Here is a 14,241-nt window from a genome sequence, read left to right on the forward strand (position 1 = left end):
TTCCTTTATGTAAACGGGAGAAAGTCAATACCTATTCTGTGTCTAATAACTCAACTCTTCGTCAAAACACCTTTATCACTGGGCTTTCAGGTCATGAGATCCTGTTCTTGCTTCAGTCTAAGGTATAATCACAGACTAATATTATGTACAGTCCTTCCTTGTGCAAATATTTGTAATGCTTGCCCAGTTCTGGTTTGTCTGTGTTACTGTCGTATGTCACGGCTGCTGCCTTACGTACGGCAGCACCCGCTATTCTAGGCTTAACTAGAAATGTATTCCTTCGGTTTGGTTCAGCCTCAAACATTAAATATATGCTCTGTGGCTTTAGAATGCAGATATTACGTTTCATTGATTGAAAAACTATTGAGATGTGTGCACTAGATAGAACTTTGCAGCGAATTTCATATGTTTGGTATGGGATTGCTCTGCGGATTTTGTCTTGTGGGAATTCAACTCACTGCCCTCCATTTTGCCAAGCTGCAATATTTTAGTACCACTTTGTTCATAAAATATAATGGGTTCAGTGGTTGGCCGGCTTAATTTCCCATAGAAGGGTGTCCGAGTTATAGATGCTTCCAGGACCCTGTCAGGGACTGGATGAGTGATATGATTTATTTCAATAGTATACATGATGCCTGTTGATGGTGCCTGAATTCAGATCTTATGCCAATAGCACAGCCTGGCTGTATGGCACAACCCCTTCTCCAGATCTGCCTGCTACTGACCGTATTGCGGTTGATTAACCCTTGTTGCTGCCTTGTTTTCTTTAGCTTTTCCAGGCACACCTGACTGTATTGTATAAGTTAACTTAACAAAGCAAACACAAGGAGATGATGGACGAAGTGCTGAAACTTTTCAGACACTCCCCCCATCACAGATCTGTGTTGTATCCATCATAGTTCTTTAGCTCACTTCGCCACCCCAGTTCAGACCCAGCAATATGCAAATCAGTCTTGACCCTGTTCCTCATTGGGACGGTCCAGCCCGAATTGCCAAGCCAGGTTCTCACTGGAACAGAAACAAGCATCTTGGGACCGGTTTTGGGGTAACACCACTCATCAGCCAGGCTAGTTTCAATCCAGTGCCAAAGTGGACTGGACTCTGATTTACATATAGATGAGTCTGAACTCGGGTGGCGAAGTGAGCTAAAGAACGTTGAGGGATTCAACCCAGATCTGTGACTGGGGTGAGCATCTGAAAAGGGTCAGCATTCCGTCCATCATCTACTTGTGTTTGCCATAAATTGGCAGGGTATGCCCAGACCTGGGTCCTTTGCCCACATGCAAATAGAGGAAAAAACATTGAGAAATTCATATTTCTCATTGTTACGCCTCCCCTATAGAGGCATAGCATTTAAACGCATTCCCAGCCCTACCACTAATAGTAAATCTGGGAATGAGCCATAATTCATTGGTGGATGCATGGGAACACCTATGCTCCACCCATGTAACGCCTCCCTGGGGCAAAGTAGCGCAGGGCAACAATTTGAATTGTCTTGCATTACTTCGCATTTACGAAGCCATTACCAAGCATTTACTAAGCTAAAAGGTGGCCTTGCGTGGCTTGGTAAATATCATTCAAGGTCTTGTGGCTTAAGGGCGGTGCAAACCCATGATAAATATGGGCCTGTTTGTATGCTTTAGCACTGCGCAAACAAATGATGGACGGAATGCTGAATAAATCATACATTCACCCCCAGTCAAGAGATCTGGGTTAAATCCATCGTTCTTTTGCTCACCATGCCACCCCAATTTAGACACAGCCATATGCAAATCAGTCTTGACCCTGTGCCTCATGGGAACAGACCAGACCGAACTGCCAAGCCAGGTCCTCCCTGGACCGGAAACAATCATCCTAGGACCGGCTTCGGGGTTTCACCCCTCTTCAGCCAGGATAGCTTATCTCCAGTGGCATGGAGAGCACGGGACCCACGTCTGGGCATACCCGTCCCACTCCAGGGAGGACTTGGCCTGACAGTTCGGGCTGGACTGTTCCCATTGGGCACAGGGTCAAGACTGATTTGCATCTGGCTGGGTTCAAACTGGAATGGCATGGTGAACACAAAAACTATGGATTTAGGCCCAGATCTCTGTACTGGTGTGAATGTATGACATTGTTCTGCATTCTGTCCATCAATTGATGTTTTTGTATTTGAATGCTTTGGCAAAGCAAGGCAAACATATTGACTTTTGAAAAATACATATTTCAGCGGACAGAGAAGACGACTAAGGTGATGTAAAGAAGACTAAATTGCCAACAACAGGTGCAAATGGTTCCCAAGGGAAGGAGGTCCGTCAAGTGAAGAAGAGGGCCGTAAAGAAAGGCAAAAGAATATCCAAAAAATGTTGCAGGCTTTGAGGAGAGCCAGAGGGCTAGGAATAGGAGTGGACTGGAAGAATGTCATCAAACTGTGCAGAGAAGCACATGGTAAGAGGAGAGAAGGCTGCATACAGCAAAATGAAGATGAGGAGAATACTCTGAAGAGGAGCAGATAGCTCTGTAAGTGGCTATAGATAGGAACAAAGTGCCTTGCATCGGAGAAGGCAGGGCACTGCTAGCATTTAACCCAAATGAGAGTACTACCTCTGGTTAAATGTCTTTCCAACAACCTAGAGTTGTCAGTTGTAGCCCATCTTTTAATACAAACCGTCTGTCACACCCAATAATAGCTCCAAAGGGGGAGCGCTAATACTCCCATTAATATACAGGATTTGAGACGCAGCTCAATTATACCTTTAAATAACCCTAAACAATCATAGAGTGAGATATAGTGTGAAATAATTCTAGTCTCTATTAGAGATAGGCTAAATCCACGGTCTTTGCCCAGGTCCCAAGGTGGGTGTGGGTGTGTGTGTATTTAAAAAGCCGGAATTGCACTTACCAGCACGTCTTAGGAATCTAAGATTTGATAATCATTTGAAGTCATAACTGAATGTGCCAGCACAGAGGCTGACATAGGATCTTTTTCTGCTTGTAGCATCAACTCTCATATCTGGTTTCTGGCTGATAAGGGCTAAGGCTTGTGGCAAGGTAGACACACTGGCTCCCACACATGGCTCCAGTGGAAGGGGACAAGACCAGTAGATATACCGTGGTAACAGTGAGGTGCTGGAATGCAATGCTGACCTACCACAACCTATCTCTACCAGCAGAAGCTTCACAGACCTGCATACACACCAGCCCCAACCTCTACTCTATTTCCCCACTCTGATAAAATAACGCAGAATACTCAACTTTTGAATACCTCGGCGTTGAACCTAAAGGTAAAGGCTCCTCTCCTATCAAACTTTACACCATCTACCACCCTCCTGTGAATTGTGCCCTCTTCGCAGAAGAGTTATCAGACCTACTAACTCGGTTCTCCTTAACGGACACGAAGGACGTGTTTGTGGGAGACTTTAACTTACACTGGAACACCACAGAAGACCCCACAATCAGGCGCCTCATGAACCTTCTGGAAATGAATGACTTAAATCAACTCTGCAATAAACCTACACACATTAAAGGCGCTACACTTGACGCGATTATCACCAGCAATGAACAGGTCTCCTTTAGTGCTGTCTAACCTATAGACTGGTCAGACCACCATCTCATACTATTCACCATCGATACCTTTGTCAAAACACACTTAAACTCAACGAATAAACTTAAGCAGTGGACCAGAAACCTCAAACAAGTCCCAAGTACGGATCTTGAAGGCAAGATCTGTGAGCAACTACAACAGTGCCCTCCCTTGCCTAATGTAAATGACCTCACCTCCCACTTCAACACTGCTATAACAGAAGCGCTCGACCAAGTCGTACCGCTCAAATTAAAACAACTGAGATCAATCCAAATCAGAATCTTGGTTTAACTCGAACCTCAACAACGCAAAAGACATCTTAGACAAGCTGAAAGGAAGTGGAGACAAAACCCATCGGCATTACATCTAAATCTACTCAGAACTGCAAGGATGGCATATAAGAAGCAATCTTCCGAGAAAAAGCCACCTTCTTCCTCATCCAACTTGACCATGCAAAGAACAGGCCCAGAGAACTCTTCAACATTGTCAAACGACAAACCACTTTTTTCTCCCCACACGAATCATAGCCTCTAATGAACAATGTTAAGAAATTGCCAGCTTCTTAACTGTCAAAATAACTAAAATTGAGCAATCTTCTCTTCAAGTCACCCCCCACACCCCCTACAATCAATCTGCTCTGACACTCCCTACTTCACCACAGTCACTCCTCCTGATCTCATCATGACCAAATGGCCCCAAATGGAACTAACGCCAACCTTTTCAACATACAATTGAAAAACAACACCAATTGGTCGGTCTTCAAACCCATGAACATTACGTTTTCAATATTATTGTGACATTGAAGCCCACTTCTCACACCAAAGATCCCCTCCATGCAAAAATAGTACATAAGCTTAACCACATTATCGCCCCATGATGGACAAAAATTGTGATTCTCATATTACAATGACTAGAGAATCTGGATTTCATTAAAGACACAGAGGCTAACATTATGCATTATTCCTTTAATGCAGTCCAAGCAGCCGCTTACATCACAATATTAAAAGGTTCCAGAATAGAACAATAACAACACATGACAGGCATGAGCCATCAACAATCTGCCTCTTTTAAATGTGGAGGAAAATAAGTTAATGAAACTTGAAACATCAAAATGATCTTCTGATGAGCAGGATGAAGCAGAAGGAAGAACGAAGGTAAAGCCAAAGGCCAGACGACACAGTTAAGGAGCGTTACCTGAAAAGAGAAAGAAGTAAATATCTCTTGAATGTAAAAAATAGTGTCAAGTTTATCAATCTAAAAGGAAAAAGAGATGAAACAAGTACTGTTAATAAACAGTACAGTAATAAACTGTAACAAAAACAGCATTAAATCATTGTAAGGGTGGGTGGAATAATGTCAGCCTCCATGTCTTTAATGAAATCCAGATTCTCTAGTCATAGTAATATGAGAATCGCAATTTCATTACAAGAACGGAGGCTACATTATGCATGTTGGTAGCTTTGTAAAACAACATCAGACATATGTTCAATAGGCTTGCAATAATGACGTGCAAAGGTACTCGTATTTGACCAGTCAGCAGCTTTGAGAATGTTGCCCAACTTACCTCCAGACTAGAGAGATTGACTGGCCATAGTACCCCTCTAAGGGAGTGAGTTTGAAATTTCGTTAAGTCAATACCTGCTAAACTCATAACAGTCTCAATCCATCTAGCAATAGAGGCAGAGGTTATGCCTTTATGGGGTTTAACAAAGGATATAAGTAATTGGTTAACATCCTGAGGGCGAAGAGCAAACATTCTGCGATCATACTCTCTCATGCAGTCAACAACGCAAAGTTTTGGACATAAATCAAAACGTGGGTAAAAGATTGAATCAGACATAGTCTTTGTTCTTCTATAGATCTCAAATTTGATTCCGAACATGTTATAAGATCTATTCGTAATCTCCAGGGCTTTGACATCAGAGACCCTTCTGCATGAGAATAGGCATAGTAGAGTAGCCACCTTAATGGATTTTTTTTTCTATTGAGGTGAGTATTAACAGGCCAGTTATTGAAAATATCAAGGATTAGTTTGACATCCCAAAGACTTTCATATTTAGGTTTAGGAGGTCTTCTTAAACAAATGCTTTTCATCACTCTACAAACAATGAGATTTTTACCTACCGTTTTACCATAGACAAGGACATGACCAGCAGAAATAGCCGATCTATAGCAATTGATAGTTCTATAGCTGAGGCCTTTATCACATTGTTTAAAAAGGAAGTTAACTATGTCAACAATAGGTGCTTCCAAGGAATCCAGGTTCCTTTCCAGGCACCAACGTACCCAGATTCTCCATATGTTGTTATATCTGTAGTGAGTGCCTGGGGCCCAAGACTCTCTGAGGAGAGTTGCAGCCGTCGCCGAAAGTCATGAGATTTCATTGGATCTCCTCACACTCTCCAGGCAAGAAGGGTTAAACTCCTGTTCTGAATTAGGGGGTGAACTCCTCCGTCTACGTCTGCAAGAAGATTCTCTAGGAAAGGAATTAAGAAGGGGGGGTTGCAAGCTAGTTCTAGAGTGGTGGAGAACCATGCTTGGGATGGCCAAAAGGTAGTTATTAGGACAAGGAAGCACTGATCCTGTCTCACTATTTCTATTTCTATTTAAAATTATTTGTACAGCGCACGTACACCAGCGGTTTCTTGGCGCTAAAAACTGAAAGAGGTCAGAGAAGAAGTCCCGGGTTAGGGGAAAAAAGAGAGACTAAGGTATTAATTAAAGGATTTGGCAAAAAGGTATGCCTTGAGTTGTTTCCGAAATAACAGATATGAGGTTGAAGCCCTGAGTTCTGCAGGCAGAGAGTTCCAAAAAGTCGGGGCGAGAGTCGCAAACTTCGAGCCTCCCCATTTCTTTCTTCGGAACCGTGGGACAGTGAGAAGGGATTGGGAAGATGACCTCAGTTCCCTAGATGGAACGTAGGGAATGATCTCCGAGGAGATAAAAGCTGGCGCCGTGCCCAGTCGTGCTTGGAAGGTGATAGATGCAAGCTTAAACTGGACACGGGCCCAGACGGGAAGCCAATGTAAAGCTTTCAAAAGGGGAGTGGTGTGGGAGGATTTAGGGAGTTTGAACACCAGGCGTGCCGCCTGGTTCTGGATCTGCTGCAAACGCCGAAGACTATATGCAGGGATACCTGCATATAGGGCGTTGCCATAATCCAGGCGGGATACGACCATGGCAAGAGTGATAAGTTTTAGGGCATCAAAAGAAAAGAAACGGGACACCTTGCGAATGGTGCGAAGAGCCAGAAAGGAGGAAGAAACCACAGAGCTCACCTGGGAGTGAAGGGTGAGTTGTGAATTGAGCTTGATGCCTAGGGTTTTAACCGAGGTGGAAGGAACAGGTGGGGCACCAAGGGAAGGGGGCCAGAAAATGGGGGACCAGGGGCTGGATGAACCACCCGTCAACACCAGCTCGGTCTTATCTGGGTTGAGCTTAAGATGGTTGTGGTTCATCCAGTCTCGGATGTGAATCATGATAGTTTGAAAGTTGGAGACAGAATCGGGGGAAGAGGAGAGGTTGAACACAAGCTGGAGGTCATCCGCATAATTAAATACGGTGACCTCCATTTGTTGCAATGAAAAGATAAGGGGGGAGATGTAAAGATTGAATAAGAGGGGGGAAAGGGAGGAACCTTGGGGAACCCCGCACTGAACGTCACGGAAGTCTGCAGTGAAGTCACCCAGGCGGACAGCCTGGGTGCGATCCCTCAGGAAGGAGGATAACCAGACCAACGCGGTACCCCCGATCCCCGCCGCCCTGACACGGGAGAGTAAGATGGAGTGGTCCACCGTGTCAAAGGCGGCTGAGAGGTCGAGGAGAACCAGGGCCTGAGGTTGGTTGGTATCCATTCCCTCCCTGAAGAACTCTCTGAATCATCGCAAAGGGAGGGAATGCAAACACCTTGGCTCCTTTCCAAGATTGTAGTAAGGCGTTGACTGCTAGAGCACTCGGGTCGGGCATCCAGCTGAAGTTGTTCTCCAGTTGAAAGGTTAGCTCGCAAATAAGTCTATCTCTAGAGGGCCCCAGATCTTGTTTAGGGTACTGAACACGGAAACATTCAGTTTCCAATTGCTGTGATCTAACAGGAATCTTGAGTTCCAGTCTGCAGAGATATTCGATTTCCCCGGAAGGTATTCCGCTTTGTCTTGTGTTCCAGACAGAATATCCAAAGTTTATTTGCTAGATTCGAGAGGTGCGCAGATTTGGTGCCTCCCAGACGATTTATATAGGCTACCGCTGACATGTTGTCTATTTTTAGAATGACGGACCTCCCTTGGAGAGAGTGTTTGAAGCTCATGAGGGCGTAAAGACCAGCTGTTAGTTCTAAATAATTTATGTGGTCAGATGATTCCTCTTGTTACCAGATACTGCAGGTGTTCTGATTGAGAAGACAAGCTCCCCAGCCATGAAGGCTCGCATCTAATTCTATAACAAACTCTGGTTTTGAACCAAAGATTGCTTTTCCGTTCCACGCGTCTAGGTTCTCGAGCCACCAGGCTAGTTCCAATTTGGCTTCTTGATCCAGACAGATCCGATCACTGTACCACAGGCCAGATCTTAAGGCTCTCGCCTTTACCCTTTGGAGGGCCCGATAGTTGAGGGGACCGGGAAAGATGGCTTGGATGGAGAAGGAGAGGAGACCCAGAAGTCTAGCTAGCTCTCTCAGAGATAAGTCCTGCTGTTTCAGGACATGTCTTATTTCCTTCCTGATTTTGGTAATCTTTTTGAAAGGTAGTAAAAGGAGACATTTCAATGTGTCTACTATGAAACCTAGGAACTCCAGAGATGTGGAAGGGGACAGAATAGATTTTTCTTTGTTTATGATGTTTCTAGGACATCCATCACAGTCTTCAAGTCTTTGGCTAGTTGTGAAGGATCTTGAGACATTATAAGAATGTCGTCTAAGTAAATGATTAAACAAATGCCCCTTATTCTTAGAGATGAGGCAACAGCTCTCATGACCTTGTTAAAGCACCAAGGGGCAGAGGATAGTCCGAAGGGGATAGCGTGAAATTGGTAAAGGTGATTTTTCCAGACAAATTGAAGAAAGGGTTGGTGGGATTCGGCCATAGGAATGGTGAAGTAAGCATCCTTTAGGTCCAGTTTGACTAGCCAGTTTCCCTCCAGAAGTAAATCCCTCAAGAGATGGATGCCCTCCATCTCGAAGTGTCTGTAAACCAAATATTTGTTTAGTTCTCTTAAGTTTATGACAGGTCTCCAACCTTTGTCTTTCTTTTTTACAAGAAAGAGTGTGCTTATAAATCTTAAAGTTTCTAATGGGACCTCTATTATGGCTCCTTTCTGAAGCATAGAGGAGATCTCCTCCTCTATTATTTTTTGTTGCTCTGGAGAGAGAGGCTTGTCTCTCGGGAAAGAGGTTTGTAAGGTATGCGAGTCAAATCTATCATAAACCCATTGACAGTGTTTAAGAACCAAGGATCTTGAGTGATCAATCTTCAGTTGTGAAGGAAGTATTTGAGTCTGCCACCCACTTTTTGGGGGAAAGAAGGAGAAGGGAGAGGGGAGAGAGTTCTCACTTGCAGGGTTGTTTGAGATGAAGGTTCCACGGGATCTAAATCCTCTGATGCGTTGGCCTCTAATTCTCTGGGGGTAAAATTGAGGCACGTTGTACTGCTGATACCCTCTTCCGAAACCACAGAATCTTGGAAATGGCCTTTGATTGAAGCGGCCGGAAGAGAGGCCCCATCTTCTGGCCCTCCCAAAAAGGTTAGAATTGAAAACTCTGCGCATATTTTGCTGTGCCTTGTCCAGGGCGGTGAAAGTGGAGACGTATTTCCCCAAGGATTTAATGAGGTCTTCTCCAAAGAGTAAACCTTTTGGGTTTTGCGAGGGTTCTTTATCCACCATGTCAGTTATTTTTGGATTTATTTGAGTAAAAACGGCTCTTTGTCTTTCTGCATTAATGCTAGCGTTGGCATTACCCAGTAGAATTAATGCTCTCTGGCTCCATCCCCTGATGAGATTGGTGTTGAGAGGGGTGCCATTGATGTGGCTGTCTCCTGCGGAATCTAGAATTCTGGCTAATGGTCCCAGTACGTAGAGAAGACGGTCTTGGCACCCTTTCAGGGATTTTTCCATCCCTTTCTTGGATCACTTCCAAGTTCTAATAGGAATTTAATGAGTTCAGGGTCCAAATTGGGGGTATAGCAGCTTTTATCCTCAGTAGAAGGTCTAGAGCATTCAGCTCTAAGGATGTTATGAGTGTCCCTTTCTAAGAGGTTTCTTATCCATTTTTTTAATGAATTTTGTGACGTGGTCCTGAGGGAACCACTCAGAACTTCTTAGGTGTTTCATATTTAATGGGGAAAACATTTCTTTCTCTAAGGGGTCATGGGTAATGTCCTTAGAGGATAATGGGAGTTCCTCTTATGGATTGTAAAATTCTTGATCATCTTCATCAAGATCAAGGACATACTCATCAGGTGTGTCTGAAGATTCTTTATCATTAGATTTGTTATCTCCCATATTGTAAAGAGCATTATGATATTTTGTGCCGCTAGGGACACCCAGATGTTTTGTGCCGCTAAGGACACCCAGATAAGTTGTGCCGCTAGGGACACCTTGGGAGTTCGAGGTGCGAGGACCTCCATTAGAAGTTGAGGTGCTAAGACCTCCCTGAATTGATGAGATGCTTGGACCTTCTATATTGCTCTTATCAATGTTTTTACTTTTCTTAAGTCTTGTACCCCTTAATTCAGTGATCTTGTCAGAATAGGGGTATGGAATTTCTGAGATTTCATCCTCATCAGGGAGTGACCTTTTAGAGGACATGATCTGACTTAAGGTCTCAAACATGCAGGACCTCAATTCCTTATGAAGGATTTTTTGCAGGGCTTCGTTGTCTATGTTAGGAGTAGGGGCAGGAGCCTTGTCTGAGTCAGAGTCAGACATGGTATATAGGAAATGTTAACTTGTAAAAAGTGGTAAAGCCCTTTAATGAAAGATAATTAGGGAGGATTTCCCTTAATAATAGTGACAAGGTTTGTAGATGAAGGAATGTCAAGAGAATACTTCCTCTCTTATTATAATTAATTTTGTTATAGAATGTTGAAAAGGCCAGTTATATGAGGATTTCCTGCTAAAACCCCCTTTTTTTTTTAATGGATAAGTTTGTAAAATAATAACTACTTGCGGATGAAATCTGAAATAATAAAAGGTAGCGATGTACAGCCGTGTTGGAGTGCGCGGCCTGCATCGGTGGAAAGAGGTGAAAAAATTGAGTTAAATGAAGACATTAGGTAAGCTCATTATGGCATGAGGAAGAAGAACAAGGATGAAATTTAAGAATAATCGTTTACACAAAAAACAAAATATTAAGGTTTGATTAAACATCTAAAAATCTTTAAATATATTCAAACATTAGAAATAGTACATAAGCTGAAGGAAAAGGCAGGTTAATCTGGTCAGTCACGCAAGGATGGGACTAGGGAAGGGGGTGCAGGGAGATCTCCGTAAATTGGAGATCGGTATAGAGGCAGTAGGAAGGGGGGGTGGGGTTAAGCCACACACAAGGGAACTTCAAAATAGAGATAAAAATGAATAATGTTAATGAAGCAAAATGAACTTATCTGCTTGGAGCCTCATTTAAAAGAGGCAGATTGTTGATGGCTCATGCCTTTCATGTGTTGCTATTGTTCTATTCTGGAACCTTTTAATATTGTGATGTAAGCAGCTGCTTGGACTGCATTAAAGGAATAATGCATAATGTAGCCTCCGTTCTTGTAATGAAATCATCAATTCTTCTTTCGCCTCGGGTTGTGTACCGGATTCTCTCCAACTAGGTCAAATCACACCCATTCCCAAAAACCCAAGGGCGGACCTGAATTATCTCAACAACCTCAGACCTATCTCCCACCCCCCGTTCCTAGCCAAAACTATGGAAACATGCGTCTTCCAACAACTCAACCGGCATATTGAGGATTCTAACCTACTTGACTCCTTACAATCAGGGTTCAGGAAAGGCTGTAGCACAGAAACTGTCATGCTCAATATCACAGATGACATCCATAGATCATAGATGAAGGTGATGCATGCATACTTATCCTACTTGACTTACCAGCGGCCTTTGACACTGAGAACCACCCAGCCCTACTGGAATCCTTGAAGCTCCGCTCCGGTATCAATGGCACTGCTTTAAAATGGTTCACTTCTTACCTTCTACACCGATCACAACAAATCAGAATCAAGTCTTGCCTCTCGAAACCCACACCTGTCTCTCTTGGCATCCCCCAGGGCTCAATCCTCTCCCCTTCTCTGTTCAATCTCTTCATGGAACCCCTTACTATCATCCTGAGGCAAGCAGGGATCGAATGTCACCTCTATGCAGACAACACTCAACTCTACTACAAAATTAAATCACCCAGAGACATCCTACATCTCAACATCACACTGAGTAATATTAAATCTTGTTTTAATGCTAACCATCTAAAATTAAACCCCTTCAAAACAGAAATAATCCTGTTCTCCCCCAAAAGTGACCACCTCCCAATCATAGACTGGATCAGTGACCTGAAGGCTCTTAACTGTACTCTCACTCTTTCCAATTCGGCTAAACCCTTAGGTTTCAACCTGGATAAAGCCCTGTCAATAAAAGATCACATCAAAAAATCTTCCAAAAGAGCGATTTACACATTAAAACACCTTAAAAAAATCAAACCATTCATTCCCTCGGATGATTTCAAATGGGTCGTTCAATCTCTGGTCCTCTCCAAACTGGACTACGGGAATGCTATCCTTACAGGAACCCCAAAATCGCACATTGCTCCCCTCAGATCAGTACTAAACATGGCAGCCAAACTCATAACAGATATTAAACAGTATGATCACATCACGTCTGCACTTAAGACCCTCAACTGGCTTCCCATCGAAGGAAGATGCAATTACAAGACTGCCTGTATCACTCACAAGGCCTTTCAGTCACTCACCCATGACTATTTAGATAACAAACTCACAAAGGCAGGAACAAGTAGATCACTGAGAAGTTCCAACACACTTCTTCTCATTCCTCCCAAACTAAAAAATAAATATACCCAGGCTTGCTCTTTTTCCAGTAATGCTCCCAGCATATGTGTTGGAGCCGGCCTCGTGGCGTGGTCCTGTTCCCCCTCGCTCAGCTGCACGAGGTCCCATGCACCTCGGGGCTCCTCCATCTTGGATTACACGTCACTCCACGTGACCACCTCCGTGACCCTGCTCTACCCGGCCTCGGTCCCAGCGAGGCCCGACATCGAGGCGCCCACCCCTGGCCCGGGGGATACCACGTGAGCCCTTCCCACTCCCGGCGGAGGGCAGTATCGATGGGACCCCCAACCGTCCTTCCACACCTAGGTGCGACCGCCCCACAGCTCTCTGGGGCCTGGCGCCTCTCCTGCTGGGCGTCTGGCCGCGCCCTACCCGGCCTCCCCGCCCTCCTGGGCGCAAGGGTCCGGACATCAAAGGGGCTCAAGACCTATATCGGGGCGACCCGACAACAAGATGACAGTTGTATCCTGGAGTCAAGAGCCCTGCTGATCGGATCGCGGCTGACCCTACGGAGAAAGACTCTTCCTGAAACTACCTGCTGAGCCCTGCTGACGACGTCGCGGCTCCATCGTGTTTACAAGACCTTCACGAACCTTTGGGGCCCTGCTGACGCCGTCGCGGCCCGACCTTGTTGCAACAGACCATCAGAGCCCAGCTGACCTCGTCACGGCTCGACCGAAGCGGACCTACCACCGGAGCCCTGCTGACTGTGTCGCGGCTCGACCCAAGTGAAACTACCACCCGAGCCCTGCTGACGCCGTCGCGGCTCTCCACGTCCGAGCCGCTCTGAGACAGCATCCAAGGTCTGGTGCAGAGCCCTCCCGTACCTGGTTGGTACTAAGACTGTCCCGCTACCCTATTCCTTCCAAGATATTGAGACTCTTACTGGATCTCTCGATCCCACTGTACATATTGAACGTGCTCCTTTGTTTTATATAAAAGAACCAAGATAAGCAACTGATACGGAGTCCTGTGTGGTGGTGTTACTGGGCCTAGTACGATTATAGGAGAAGGACCTCTCCTAGGAGGCTTCTCAGCGAAGCTCGGCTATAGCTTGGTGGTAGGAAGGTGCCCGGAGTAGTCCCTTCGACTCCCCGGTGGTCCTCCCTCCAACATTTGGTGGCCAGCGACGGGATCCGAGCCAGACGCAATCGTACAAGCAAGTAACGCACCCACTACCTAACCAGACGGAAAAAGAAAAAGGGAACCATGGACGGACAAGAAGCAACCGTGGCCGCAACCTTCCAGCTGGAAAACTGGAAGAATACACCCACAAAGAACTAAAACAATTCTGCAAAGACAAAGGGATCCCAACCACAGGATTGGGCACCAAGGAAGAAATGCAGAAAGCCCTGAAAGCCTGGGCCGAAGCCGAGGCCACTCCGCCCCGCACCGAAGGGACCTCGGCCCGGGACGAAAACCTGCCGACCACAACCCCGACAGATGGGGGGCAAGGCATCCCCGAAGCCCGCCTATCCCACGAAGAAATACGAGAACGGGAGAGGGTCCGGGCACACGAAATGGACCTCGCACGACTCCGGCTGGACGGCGAGCTCCAGCTAGCGGAGAAGAAAATAGCCCTGGAGCAACTACGGCTGCAAGAGGAAATCGAGGAGAAGAAACGGCATCGG

This window comes from Triturus cristatus, chromosome 8 (genome assembly GCF_964204655.1).
Source record: "Triturus cristatus chromosome 8, aTriCri1.1, whole genome shotgun sequence".
Classification (NCBI taxonomy): Eukaryota; Metazoa; Chordata; class Amphibia; order Caudata; family Salamandridae; genus Triturus; species Triturus cristatus.